We start from the raw sequence: 14,878 nt of genomic DNA, 5'->3' as shown, positions 1-14,878 counted from the left end.
GAGAGCATGCTGCTCCCTGGTCACACCAAAAATGGCCGCAGAGCACTGTATGCCATGAGGGACAGTGAAAAAACAGGCAGAGAAATGGCGGTGAAAGAGCGCTACATCGATCAACAGACACAGCCTCCAGACACCTCAGGGGAGAGACCTACACACATCCAAGGCACAGCTATCCAGCGCAGTCCCCCCAGGTGAGAGCCCCCCGCGGACAGCCCCCGTCTATGGCACACACAGCGCTCAGCAGCCCATGGAGCATCCCCCACAGGGGAGGGAAGTTAGGGACAGGGAGAGAAGAGAGGGAAGTGAGGGACCCCCGAAACAACCTCCCAGGGAATGCCCAGCTGCTCAGCCCCACCGAGGCAGAGAGAGCTGTACTTACCAGTGAAGAGCTGGGAGACATTCCATCACAGACCCACTCTCCGATCAGTACGGGTTGGCTGCTGGCCCGGCACACTGACGCAGACATCAGTAGCCCAGTCATATGTGAGCCCCGGAGCATTTACGCTCACCAACCGCCCCTGGACCTAGGGCATGTCATGGCCGACCCAGCGAGGAGCTCTGGTTGGCACACGCTCACTGGCCAGGCTGGGGAGACTACAAGGATAAGAGTATCCAGCCTGTCAGCCAGCTGGCTGTTGATAGCACATTACAGGATCTTAAATCTTGCACAAAAAGCAAAGCTTCTGCAGAAAAATCCACGGACCGATGGGCCTGCAGGGTTCCTAGGTCCTTCTTCACTAGGCAAAAAAAAAAAAAACTGAGGCTGCACTAGCAGGCTGAGGGGTTGTCACCTAAGGGACTGCCCATTGGGCGGAACTAGAAAGTTCTAGTTTTATTATCACGTTAACATGTTATGCCTCTCCTGAAGGTGGCACAACAACCCAATGGCTAAAAAAAGGAGCTGTGTCAGTCAGTCAACGTAAGAGAAATGTAGATTTTCACATATAATTGGGAAGTGTCAGAATTGGCCAGGGGCTGAAGTGGTTAAGAAAGCATGTACAACTCCCAGAGAATCCCTGATACATGGCAGGAAACTTGAAAGTTAGCTCTTATTTTGGGAGATGGAGAAAACTGCAACTTGGAATTAGAGTCTTCGTGACTGATGGCTCGGAGGCTGCTAATGCCGCAGGCAGATCTTATACAGAATCAGCAGGGGAATGCAATGAAACAGATATGCATGAGGTACAATAGACAACATAACGAAAACAGGATAATAAATTGGTAGTTTTTGATGAATAATCTTAAAACTAGGCAGATAGTCTCAGGAATACCAAACATAATGTATAAATGTTAGTCAATAAGACATAGGTTGGCGCATAGTAAAAGGATTAAAAAAAAAAAAATTACTGCACAAACATAGGCACTTATAAACTTGGACATCATAACTATGCATGTGAATATTTAGAAATTGTCCTCAGCAATGGATATACACTAAACTTACAGTGCTGTGAAAAAGTATTTTTTCACTCCTGATTTTATTCCTTTTTGCATATTTGTCAAACTTAAATGATTCCGATAATCAAACACATTTTAATATTGCACAAAGATAATCTGAGTAAATACAAAATACAGTTTTTAAATGATGATTTCATTTATTGGGGGGGGGGGGGGGGGTGAAGCTGTCCAAACCTGCCTGGCCCTATGTGAAAAAATAATTGCCCATCCTCCCCTTTGCTAAATCATGAATGAATTCCCTTTCCACACCCAGGTGTGATTACTGCTAGACCTGTTACGTAGTGAGTCAGAAGTGGCGTAATATGTTGAATAGTTTTGTATGTATTCTTTCTTTTCTGAGCCTGCGTAGTTTTGCTCTTACGACTTTTATAGTCTGCACATCCAGCTTCTGTCTGATGAAAAAGCGAAGTCGGCTGTCGAAAGCACCGTAATAACGTTCCGAAAATCGGCAGACAGCTCGTTGTACAAATTTTTCCATCTGATTTTTGTATTTTGTGTACAGGCCTTTAGGCTTTGGGACTCTAGCGAACCACGGTGAGAGTCGTTATCCACAAATGGAGAAAACTTGGAGCAACCTGGTTACAGCTATATGTGGTTCAAAGTTTGGATTTAATTTGTAAGCATACCTTTAAACCAGATAAGTAGCAAGGTCTCCGGCCTCCTTCAGTCTAATGAGAACCTCCGGGGCCAGATAGCAGACATCCTTCTGTATGTAGTCAGTTGTGAGGCATACTGAGTGCAAGGTGAGTAAAGTTATTGAGTGCCAGACACTTTTTGAATGCAAGAGATATTTATTTCTCTTACAAACTTTTTTTTGGAGAAAGAGGGTTAGGCAAGGACACCCTTGAGTAGTTGCAAGTTCAATTAGCAGACTCTGAGACTTCAATAGATGGAAAGCCATGCAGGGAAAGGTCTCCAGCAAGAAGCCACATCTGCACGTACAGGAATGCTCTCTCCTAAGGCAATAGTCTTTAACAATTCCTAACACAAATCTTAACAGTTCTTTCACCTTCAATACAATGTGCAGGTGTTCGGATTTTAGTACAGGCCAGTATATTGTGCTTTTAAAGGAGATGTTCTCCTCCCTTTTTAAAAAAATGTACTATCCTGAAATAAAATAGCTTTGGATTTTATGCTATGTGAAGCATTCCCTTTTTTTCCGAGTGGAACATCCGTGAATACCTGCAAGTTTGAGGACGGGAGAGAGAGTTTCTACTGGACCCTGGCGTGCCGAGCGGATTGCAGCCCAAAGGCCCTGGAAGGGCAATCAGCTATAGGTGTTTTGACCTTTTTCAGGTCGAATCTATCTGGTAAGCAGGCATTTCTCTCTGGTGATGGTCACATGCGGTGTGGATAACATATTGAATATCTGCATCTATGAATTGTGAAATTGGGAATTCAGGAGTGTGACTCCTCTATCCTACCATTACCTCAGCCCCGCACCTGCCTTTCTATCACATAAGACTGTGCAATATTAAATGTATTTTTAACTCTTTTCCTGGAATTATGACCTTTTACTGTATCTATATTTTGCTTCTTATGTATAGTATGTTCTGTTAAACTTGATTTTTTGTGATATCGCACATGAGAGTTGCTGCTTCTTTCTGAATTATTTCACTGCATTTTTTATTTTATTTTTTATAAACGCCGTTTTTCTCCCCTTACAACTTCTTGTAGTTCTTCAGCCCACTGAGCACCCAGGCTCTCACTAGACCCACTGATTCACTGTCACTGAATCCTTGGAGCGCCTCCAATTTTCACAGTGGTATCTTCCTCAAGCATCACCCCTGCCACTCTGCTAGGTCCCAAGCTTGGCACTCCCGATACTTCTCAAGCTTCTCCCCAATGGCCTGCTCAGCCCCTGGCTTGACACACAGGGCTGCTCTGCAAGCGTCACCTCCGCTGGCTTGGTCCCTGACTTGATCACCTCCTGAAGATTCCAGATTCTCCATCGTGCCCGTTCCGTGAGAATACCACCCCAGTACTTGCTTAAGTTATTCAGTGTGAACCCTGGTAATAAGGTGATTGGTCCCTCAGTGGTGACAGCTTCCCTTTTACCACCGACCACTGACAGGTTCTCTGGCCGGCAGAACTGTCACTTCTGGTTGGACTGCAGGCCACAGTCCCAACCCTACACTGCTCTCTTGCTTCTGGATAGGCCCTCAGACAGCCTAGCGGCCAGACGCCCCAGCAGAGGCCCAATCTCTGGTCCTACCAGCCGGGGCACACGACACACATCCACCCAGACAGCCATCCAGGTGGCACAGAACCTAGATCACCTGACTCCACCCAAATATATAGGCTCTCCCAGCAAGCCAGGGAGTTCAAGAAAACCCCTGCCCATTGGCTGAGATACCCCATTTACCCATAACCTGACCTTGGGTTGCCCTTCTCATACCTAGTACCACCATGTACCCGGCCACCTAGTGGTAGAAGCGAAAAGAGCAACAAGACCAAACTTAGGGAGAAATCAATGGCTCTCTATCAGCCAACCAGGATAATTACCCCTGGCAAACAAATTTGTCCATGTTGCTTCACACAGAAGTTTTTCAATCTGAGAGATATTGGGGTAGATTTACTAAAACTAGAGAATGCAAAATCTGGTCCAGCTTTACATAAAAAACAGCTTTCAGCTTTTTTTTTTTTTGGGCAAAGCTCAATTGAACAAGTTAAAAGCTGACTGGCTACCATACACAGCTGCATCAGATTTTGCACCACTCTCCAGTTTTAGTAAATCAACCTCATTGTGTTGGACAGTATGTTGACAGTTGTGCATTCTACACATCTACGTCTATTATGATCATTTGTAAATACATTCACATGAAAAAGTAAATATACCTCAATGACATTGTTAACATTTTTAACATATTTAAATAAACATCAAGATCAAATTCAGCAGTGCCTGCAGATGGAAGTGACATACTTTAGCTGTTAAAAAAAAAAAAAAAAAGGATTACACTTGAACAAGGAAAATATGCTTTTTCAAGAATTGATTCAAACAAATTATTAATAAATGTAATAGCATGATATGGAAAAAGTAAATACACCCTTGACATTGGAGGCTGGTACTGCTCCCTTTAGCAAATAAATTATATTTATGTCCACCAGACTGACATCAACTCAGTTAAATATTTGACCTCCATAATAAATGCCTGCAGTTTCAAGAGGTTTGTGGATTTGCTTTTAAATCCCCCACAACATTTCAATGGGATGCAGTCAATGGATTTCAGACGGTATAGTTGTCACAATGACTGCAAGCTGTACAGGCCTTTAAGAAGTGAAACATCTCTACCACCATACATCATAGTTGGTATGACGTTCCCCTAAAATGCTATGCAACCCAGACATATGAAGACTACGGGAGATTGTTATCACATGTACCACACAGCCAGTATTTGCTAAATATTACATGATTCTGCACTTCTGGGTTTTGGGCTTGAGCACATGATTTTTACAATCCTTTGGTACTCTGACAGAATGATAGTCTGCCTATGCAAACAAGGCAGACTGTCATTTTGTGAGTAAAGAAGACATGGATCCTGTGAAGCAGGAACACTGATCCATGCCTTCAAGTAGTAAAAGCACCTCCCCCACAGTTAGTAAACACTCCCTTGGCACACAGTTATCCCTTTGATCGCCCCTGATGTTAACCCCTTCCCTGCCAATGTCAGTACAGTGACAGTGCATATTTTTAGCATTGATTACTGTAATAATGTCACTGGTCCCAATAAAAGTGCCAGGTGTCCGTTTTGTCCACTGAAATATCGTAGCATTGCTAAAACTTTTTTGCAAACCAATCAATATGCCCTTTTTGTTTTTTTTATTACCAAAAATATGTAGCAGAATACATATTGGCCTAAACGTAAGAAATTCAACTTTTAAAATTTTTTTATTGGATGTGTTTTAGAGCAGAATATTGTCGGTCGTTCTTGGTTTCTAGAGCAAACAAATAAGAACGGCAGAGGTTATCAAATACCACCAAAAGAAAGCTCTATTTGTAAGAAAAATAGGGCCAATTTTATTTGAGAACTGTGTCTCTTGACCGCGCAATTGTTAAAGTTGAGTTAAAGCAACACAGTGCAGTATCGCAAAAAATGGCCTGGTCAGAAAGGGGAGTAAACCTTCCAAGTCTGTAGTGGTAAAAAAATCCAATGAGTGAAAAAAAAAGTAATTCAAGCCAGAGCAAGCACACAAAAATATAAAAACTTAACTTATTGGCATTGGTAACTGCTCTCCTCTTTTAGTAATTTTTGGTGCCTAGAAAAGACCCTGGGTTCTAGACAAAAGCTGCATATAAGGCCTCAACATCTGTTCAAGTCAAGTTTAAGCATCCTTCCTGTCAAATACAGAACCTCTATGGTCCTTGTATTTGAATTTTGGGTGTGGAGCTTAGCACCTGAATAATGCAGGATATAATTGGATTTGGAGGCAAGTCAAAGCCCTGTTTAAAGCTTGAACCTAGGGTCCATAGTTACATAGTTATTCAGGTTGAAAAAAGACACAAGTCCATCTAGTTCAACAAAATAAATAAAATAAAAAATTAAAAATCATACAATCCCATATACTCAATTCTATACCCATATTTGATCCAGAGGGCGAAAGGCGAAAAAACTCTAGCAAAGCATGATCCAATTTGCTACAGCAGGGGAAAAAAAATTCGTCCTGATCCCCAGAGAGGCAAACGGATATTCCCTGGATCAACTTCATCCATAAAGGTTAGTACCCAGTTATATTATGTACATTTAGGAAAGAAGCCAGTGCTTTTTTTAAACCAGAACCAGCTCTTGAGGAAGTATATTCCACATTTTCACAGCTCTTACTGTGAAAAAACCTTTCCGTATTCGGCGATGAAATCTATTTTCCTCCAGACAAAGAGTGCCCCCTTGTCCTCTGTGATAACCTTAACCACTTTCAGACCGGACCATTTTGCTGGTAAATGACCAGAGGTCTTTTTACACTTTGGCACTGCGCTGCTTTAACTGGTAATTGCGCGGTCATGCAATGTTGTACCCAAACAAAATTTGCGTCCTTTTCTTCCCACAAATAGAGCTTTCTTTTGATGGTATTTGATTGCCTCTGCGATTTTTATTTTTTGCGATATAAACGTAAAAAGACCGCAAATTTTGAAAAAAAATGATATTTTCTACTTTTTGTTATTAGAAAAATCCAATAAACTCAATTTTAGTCATACATTTAGGCCAAAATGTATTCAGCCACATGTCTTTGGTAAAAAAAAAGTCAATAATTGTATATTTATTGGTTTGCGCAAAAGTTGTCACATCTACAAACTAAGGTACGTTTTCTGGAATTTACGCAGCTTTTAGTTTACGACTGCCTATCTCATTTCTTGAGGTGCTAAAATGGCAGGGCAGTACAAAACCCCCCCAAATGACCCCATTTTGGAAAGTAGACCCCCTAAGGAAATTGATAAGAGGCATGTTGAGCCCATTGAATATTTTATTTTTTTGCCTCAAGCGATTGAATAATGACAAAAAAAAAATTTTTTTTTTTTTTTTTACACAAAGTTGTCACTAAATGATATATTGCTCACACATGCTATGGGCGTATGTGAAATGACACCCCAAAATAAATTCTGCTGCTTCTCCTGAGTATGGGGATACCACATATGTGGGACTTTTTGGGAGCCTAGCCGCGTACGGGGCCCCGAAAACCAAGCACCGCCTTCAGGCTTTCTAAGGGCGTAAATTTTTGAGTTCACTTCTCACTACCTATTACAGTTTTGAAGGCCATAAAATGCCAAGATGGCACAAAACCCCCACAAATGACCCCATTTTAGAAAGTAGACACCCCAAGCTATTTGCTGAGAGGCATGTTGAGTTCATGGAATATTTTATATTTTGCCACAAGTTGCGGGAAAATTACAAACTTTTTTTTTTTTTTTTTTTTTTAACAAAGTTGTCACTAAATGATATATTGCTCATGCATGCCATGGGCATATGTGAAATGACACCCCAAAATAAATTCTGCTGCTTCTCCTGAGTACGGGGATACCACATATGTGGGACTTTTTGGGAGCCTAGCCACGTACGGGGCCCCGAAAACCAAGCACCGCCTTCAGGCTTTCTAAGGGCGTAATTTTTTGATTTCACTCCTCACTACCTATTACAGTTTTGAAGGCCATAAAATGCCAAGATGGCACAAAACCCCCACAAATGACCCCATTTTAGAAAGTAGACACCCCAAGCTATTTGCTGAGAGGCATGTTGAGTCCATGGAATATTTTATATTTTGCCACAAGTTGCGGGAAAATTACAAACTTTTTTTTTTTTTTTTTTTTTTCACAAAGTTGTCACTAAATGATATATTGCTCACGCATGCCATGGGCATATGTGAAATGACACCCCAAAATAAATTCTGCTGCTTCTCCTGAGTATGGGGATACCACATATGTGGGACTTTTTGGGAGCCTAGCCGCGTACGGGGCCCCGAAAACCAAGCACCGCCTTCAGGCTTTCTAAGGGCGTTACAGTTTTGAAGGCCATAAAATGCCAAGATGGCACAAACCCCCCCCAAATGACCCCATTTTGGAAAGTAGACACCCCTAAATTTAGGGGTACACTAGTGAGACTAGGTAATAAATGGCGGGTGCCCTGAAACTATAAAAAAATAACTAACCAACCAGCGTCACCTGTAACAGTTATATGGTGATCACTGGTGAAAGGGTTAACTAGGGGGCAATTAGGGGGCTTTATGCGGTAGTATATGGGGGTCCCTGGCGCTATAAAAAGCTGCAGCGAACCTAAATACCTACCTGCCTAACTAGCGTCACCTGTGACACTAATACGGCGATCAGAAAAACGATCGCTTATTAGGCTGGGTTCACACTGGAGCGATGCGGGAACGCCACGAATGCGCGGCGGGTTCCCGCATCGCATGCCTCCCGGCGGCAGTTCACACTGCCCTATGCGAACTGCTGGGAGTGTCAGTGAAATGTTACTGACACCCCCAGATCAGTTCGCATATCGCAGTGCGATCTGCAAACTCGGATCGCATGGTGTGAACACCCATGCGATCCGATTCTGCTGCGGGCCAAAAAAAGGGTCCCGTGCGAATTTGCGGCGGGTGCGGCGAATGGCTGAACTCGAATCGCACAGAGATCGGATGTGATTTGCACTGCAGTGCGGTGCGAATCACATCCGTTCTCATAAACCGCTGCAATGTGAACCCAGCCTTAGTGACACTGGCGACGGGGGGTGATCACGGGGTTAAACCTTTATTGGGGGGGTTAGGGGGGTACCTTAGAACTAAAGGGGGCTAACCCTAACTGCCCTAACAGTTATTAGTCACAAATGACACCCGCCGGGTGATCAGGGGGTTAAACCTTTATTAGGTAATAAATGGCGGGTGCCCTGAAACTATAAAAAAATAACTAACCAACCAGCGTCACCTGTAACAGTTATATGGTGATCACTGGTGAAAGGGTTAACTAGGGGGCAATCAGGGGGCTTTATGCGGTAGTATATGGGGGTCCCTGGCGCTATAAAAAGCTGCGGCGAACCTAAATACCTACCTGCCTAACTAGCGTCACCTGTGACACTAATACGGCGATCAGAAAAATGATCGCTTATTAGGCTGGGTTCACACTGGAGCGATGCGGAAACGCCGCGAATCCGCGGCGGGTTCCCGCATCGCATGCCTCCCGGCGGCAGTTCACACTGCCCTATGCGAACTGCTGGGAGTGTCAGTGAAATGTTACTGACACCCCCAGATCAGTTCGCATATCGCAGTGCGATCTGCAAACTCGGATCGCATGGTGTGAACACCCATGCGATCCGATTCTGCTGCGGGCCAAAAAAAGGGTCCCGTGCGAATTTGCGGCGGGTGCGGTGGGTGTGGCGGGTGCGGCGAATGGCTGAACTCGAATCGCACAGAGATCGGATGTGATTTGCACTGCAGTGCGGTGCGAATCACATTCGTTCTCATAAACCGCTGCAATGTGAACCCAGCCTTAGTGACACTGGCGACGGGGGGTGATCACGGGGTTAAACCTTTATTGGGGGGGTTAGGGGGGTACATTAGAACTAAAGGGGGCTAACTCTAACTGCCCTAACAGTTATTACAGTCACAAATGACACCAATGCAAAAAAAAAAAAAAAAATGACATTGGTGTCACTGTGACTGGGGGGCAGGGGTAATTGGGGGGGTGATCGGGGGGTAAAGGGGGGGTGTGAGTGTGCCTGGCATGTTCTACTGTGTGTGTGAGTGTTGGTGCAACTTACTGATCCGCTCTCCTCCGTGTCGGAACGAAAAATACCGACACGGAGGAGAGAATACATCACTTCCTCTCCTGTGTTTACATTACAGGAGAGGAAGTGATGTCACCGGGGATTTCTATTCGTCGGGAGCGATCGCGAGGGGGTGGCCATGAATGAGTGAAGCGAAGTGAAGTGGGCTTCACTTAAAAACATGACTGTGATTGGGGAGCGCTCTGTGAAAGGCTTGGGTCACAAGTAACCAATCACCAGGAAGACTAGTGACCGCAACCAATCAATGCTAGAGATGATTATGACAAGGAAGTGAAACAAGCTAAAGAGAAGCAAAAGAAGAGATATACCCCAAGGCCTTCACGCCCCAAGAAACCAGACTTACAGGTTTACCACCCTCGTCAGAAAGTTGGGAGTGAGTAACAGCCATAACCCCATCGCGTGGAAGATCCGTGACCATCTGAGGAGGAGGCGCTATCCGGACACCCTTTTGACTGCTACTGCTTGTGGTGACCCTCTGTAACGGGGGGTCGTCTGGATCTGGTAAGGAGCTGATTCATTTATTTCGGTGATGGGATAAGCACACCACATCTTTGGAGAAGATTTTCAATTCGTGTATTTGCAGTTCAGCCGTTTGGAACTTTTCTTTACTGCCGTACCTCATTTGAAGTTTTGTACCACTGGTGTTCATTCACTATATGGACATTTACTTTTTATTTTTATTTTAATTTTTCATTTTTTTGATATATGACTGTATGGACATTACATAGAGTGTCTCTGAACACAGATTTATTATTTTTTCGATAGGTCATTTATGCTTAATAGCGAATATATATGCTTTATATTCTTACCTTTATGGCTTAGGGGTTTATACACAGAGTCTGATACACACATATTGAACTCGGGGAATTCACATTATTGATACACATTTATTTTTTTGTTTTTTGAATTTAATTGCACTTATTTGTATATGGTTTATACCACACTTGGAGGTGGTCTTTTGAGACACTAGATACTAAGACCCACAGTGCGGGTCTGGTACTTTCATATACCCTAATCATATTGGGTATTTTGTGGCTAGCGCAGTTCTTTTTCTTTCTATTTCTGTTTGGTATATTTTTGGTATACATTTGAATTGCAGCTTCCGTTCAACACCATTTGTTTTTTTTCCCGTAGCGCAGTTTTTCCCCTCTTTTTCACATTTCATATTGTCACATTTCATACAGAATCTGGTATTGAAGAATTGGAAATATATACAAAAATACCTAAACAAGGAGATGTTATAATTCCACACACATACAGTGGCCATTTTATGAAGTACACCTGCTTGTTAAAACAAACAGCCAAACTTTGAGTCATGTGGCTCCAACTCAATACATGAATCACTCTGATACCATAAAAAGCTCAGTTCTTCAACTTAAAGTGGTTGTAAACCCTCAACGGTTTATCACCTTAATGCACCTCCCGCAGCATTTTTTTACTGACAAAACATGGAAAAGTTTACGGACAACCAGAGAAATTACAGAACCCCTATCGGAAACGAACACAGTGGATATTTGAACAGTATAAACATGATATGGAAACACTGACAATACCTAATAAGAAAATAATTTTCTTGATTTATATTTAAAAAGTCAACACAGCATGAAATTATCAGCCCCTGAAATTTACTGGCAGTTGTAAAAAAATCACAGATTTTTACAAACTGTCAGTAAATTTACTGGTGGTTGGCAACCCTAATTCTAAGCACTGAGGTGAAAAACCTTCTGTAGTGCAGCAGCCCACCTAACACTTACCTGAACCCAATCATTCCAGCGACAGGGACAAGCACAGCAACCCCAGCCACTGTCTCGGGTCCTCATTGCATAGATTGGCTCCCACTGCTGTCAATCAAATCCAGTGACACGGGAGATAGGGGCAGGGCCGAGTCCTACTGTCTGTGTCAATTGACGCAGCAGCAGGACTCGGGAGAGTGCCCCCATGGAAAGCGGCTCGGGACAAGTAAGTATGTAAGTATGGGGGTAAGTATGACATGTTTGTTATTAAAAACAGAAAAACCTTTACTACCCATTTAACATTGGATTGGGGGAGATGTATGAACTAAGCAGTTTTGTAAAGTGATTGTTGGTGGCAGCTAGGGTTGCACCGATACCACTTTTTTAACACTCAGTACAAGTACCAAGTACTCGCTGATATCGATTAAGGATACTTTTTTTTAATGTCATGTGACATTGGCATTAATATGCAGCACTGATAACATGTGGACTGTGTCAGTAGTATAAATAAAAAATAAATGCCAAATGCCAAAGAGAAGCAGGGGTGGAGGCCTTAAAGGGAAACTTCCCCTTTGGGTGGAATTCCGCTTTAGGCAGATGGAGCCACCAGGTGGTACGACCAGTCAATTTATGTCTATAGGAACACACAGCTGCTCATCACAACTTGACATTTTATGTTGATTATTAGTAAGGGGAAATTTATGTGTATTGACTTCTCCTGCAGATAGAGGCTGGAGTGTGTGACAGGAGAAGTCATTTCACAAACTGGGTTGAAGGTTTTGTACACTGCAGTGTGCCGCATATATACAACAATGGAGCAACAGCTCCAGGATGGATACCGCTGTGAGAGATGTGAGTGGTTTGCCAGTCTAGAAGTTCATATTTGAGATCTGGAGGAGCAAGGTGTAACACTGGGCAGAACTGACAACCTTGCAAGGATCGTCTGCTCAGTAAGCAGATGGTTAATGGGGTGGATGTGGAGGAATATGTCAAAATTATCAGGTAGGAAAATGAGTTACTGTTGTAAGAGGGAGTGGTAGGAGCACACAGAAAAGGAAGGCTAGCCCTGGGTTTGAGCACCCAAACAGATTTGCCAAGTTGGGTGAAGATGTGGGTGTGGCAAGCTCAGAGATGGCAGCCCTGGATGTCACTGCTACCCCTAACAGCTGGGAGAGCAGACAATCTAGTAGGGGTGGCGAGGGTAGTGCAGGAAGACCTAGACAGTTGGTGGTAATAGGGGATTCTATAATCGGGACTGATAGAATAGTTTGTTGCCAGGATCGCCTCAACTGAATGGTGCCAAGGTTTGGCATGTGGTGGACTGGGTTGATAAATTACTGGGAGGGGCTGGGCATGACCCCACTGGCTTGGTCCTTGTTGGAACTAATGACAGAATACAAGGAAGGTGGAGGCCCCTTAATCAATTTAAAGAACTAGGCAAGTTGAAGGCAAGGACCTCCAAGGTGATATTCTCTGAAATATTGCCTTTGCCATGCACAACACAGGAAAGATGGGGGGATTAGACAACTGAATGCACAGCTAAAGATCCGGTGTAAGAGGGAAGGATTTTGGTTTCTAGAACACTGGGCTGACTTTTCATTAGGGTACAACCTATATGAAAAAGATGGTTTGCACCTAAATGGAAGGTGGTCTACTGTGCTGGGGGAGAGGTTTATGGGAAGGCTGGAGGAGGATTTAAACTAGGATTGAGGGAGAGGGAGAATTAGATTATAAATGGGTGAGACGGGTCATTCCCTATTTGTGGTTGGAATGGGGAAAGATGGGGAGAGGGGTATGGCAGGTGAAAAGATGTTTCTCATGTTACAAACAACCATTGTACCAGTTGCGGCTGGTGTTTTTGTGTTTGGTGGGCGACAAACAACCGAACCCCCCTCCCCCCGCTGGCTGGTCCACTGGCACTTACCCCATGTAGGTGGCTGGCATCCGAAGAGCGGCTGTGGGGACTGGGCAAATCCGAGGAGCAGTGGCGGGGATCGGACATCTGAGGAGCAGCAAAGGGGATTGAGCATACAAGGTGTGGCAGCGGGGACCGGCCATCCAGGCATCAGCCAGTGGCTCTTCTCCTGGCTTCGGCTGTGTCTTCTCCCCTCCTCCTAGGCATCCAAAAGTGATTGCCTGTCCTTTCAGTCAATCAGGTGATGGGTATCAGACCCGCTTCCCGATTGGCTGGGAGGAGGATCAGTGTTGCAACAGCAAATATTCATTCGCTGTTGCAATACACCTGGTTGGTCCCTGGACGCATTCTCTGGACCCGAGCCCACCCTATTTTGAAGCCATTAGAGGCTCTGGCTCAAATAAGGTGCTTTAAAAAAAAAAACTGAAAGGGGCCGGGCGCATTAATAGGGGGCAGCCGTAGCGGCCATGGATGCTATGCATGAATCTATCCATTGCATATAGAGAGGTGGCCTGGAGAAAGGGGGCCGCCCTTGCATTGCAAATGATACCATTTGTACTAAAATAAAAAAATATGCAAAATATGTATGCAAAATGTGACAATGAATTAAAATGTTTGTTCACCAATGCCAGAAGTCAAGCAAAATATGCAAGTTGAAAGCTTTGGTGCATGAAGAGAACTATGCTTTAATTGGCATTACCGAATCTTGGCTTCATTCGTCACATGACTGGGCTATTAATATTCCTGGCTATGCTCTTTCGGAGAGACAGGGTAAAAAGGAAAGGTGGTCGTGTCTGTATCTGGTGAGAAGTGATCTCAAAGAAAGTGTGAAAGATGACCTAGTTGATGGAGAGTGTGATGAGGCTGAGGCATTATGGGTGTAACTGCACATGGGTGTACGTACTACAAAGGTAATCATTAGTTTGTTATAGGCCACCCAGTGTTAATGAGGAGCTGGAGTCTCAGCTCCTTGCACAGATAGAAAGGGCTGCAAGGGCTGGGACAGTGAAAATAATGGGGTATTTTAATTACAGGCAGATCCCGACTTACGAACGACTCGTCTGCTTGTGCTCCACGTTATACCTGTATACCTCCGAGCAGATATCTTGCCACTTTCCACACTGCAGTACGTCATGTATTGCATGGCCAGAAGAGCCCCAGAAGCACCCGGAACATCTCACATCCCTTCACAGGAGGAAGGTACCCTTACAAGCAGTGTTCCAACTTAGAAATTCCACTTACAAACCTATATGTTCGTAACCCGGGGACTACATGTACCCGGAAATTGACTGGAGTAATGGCACTGCAGAAACAAATTGTACAATACAGTTCATAGAGGCCACAGACTAGGAATGATGCTCTACTGGGCCTGCGAATGTCAAACCATGCAGCGCTTATTACTAATGGTTCAAATAAAAGATCTTCCGGGTAGCAGTGAACATACCATTTTTTTAAACTCCGAGAAGCTGTTATTAGCATTTTTTTCTACTCCTAGAAGCTAAATAGTG

Source organism: Lithobates pipiens, unplaced genomic scaffold (assembly GCF_037356315.1).
Source record: "Lithobates pipiens isolate NorthernLeopardFrog02 unplaced genomic scaffold, aLitPip1_a1.2 Scaffold_16, whole genome shotgun sequence".
NCBI lineage: Eukaryota > Metazoa > Chordata > Amphibia > Anura > Ranidae > Lithobates > Lithobates pipiens.
Note: the sequence above shows the minus strand (reverse complement) of the source record.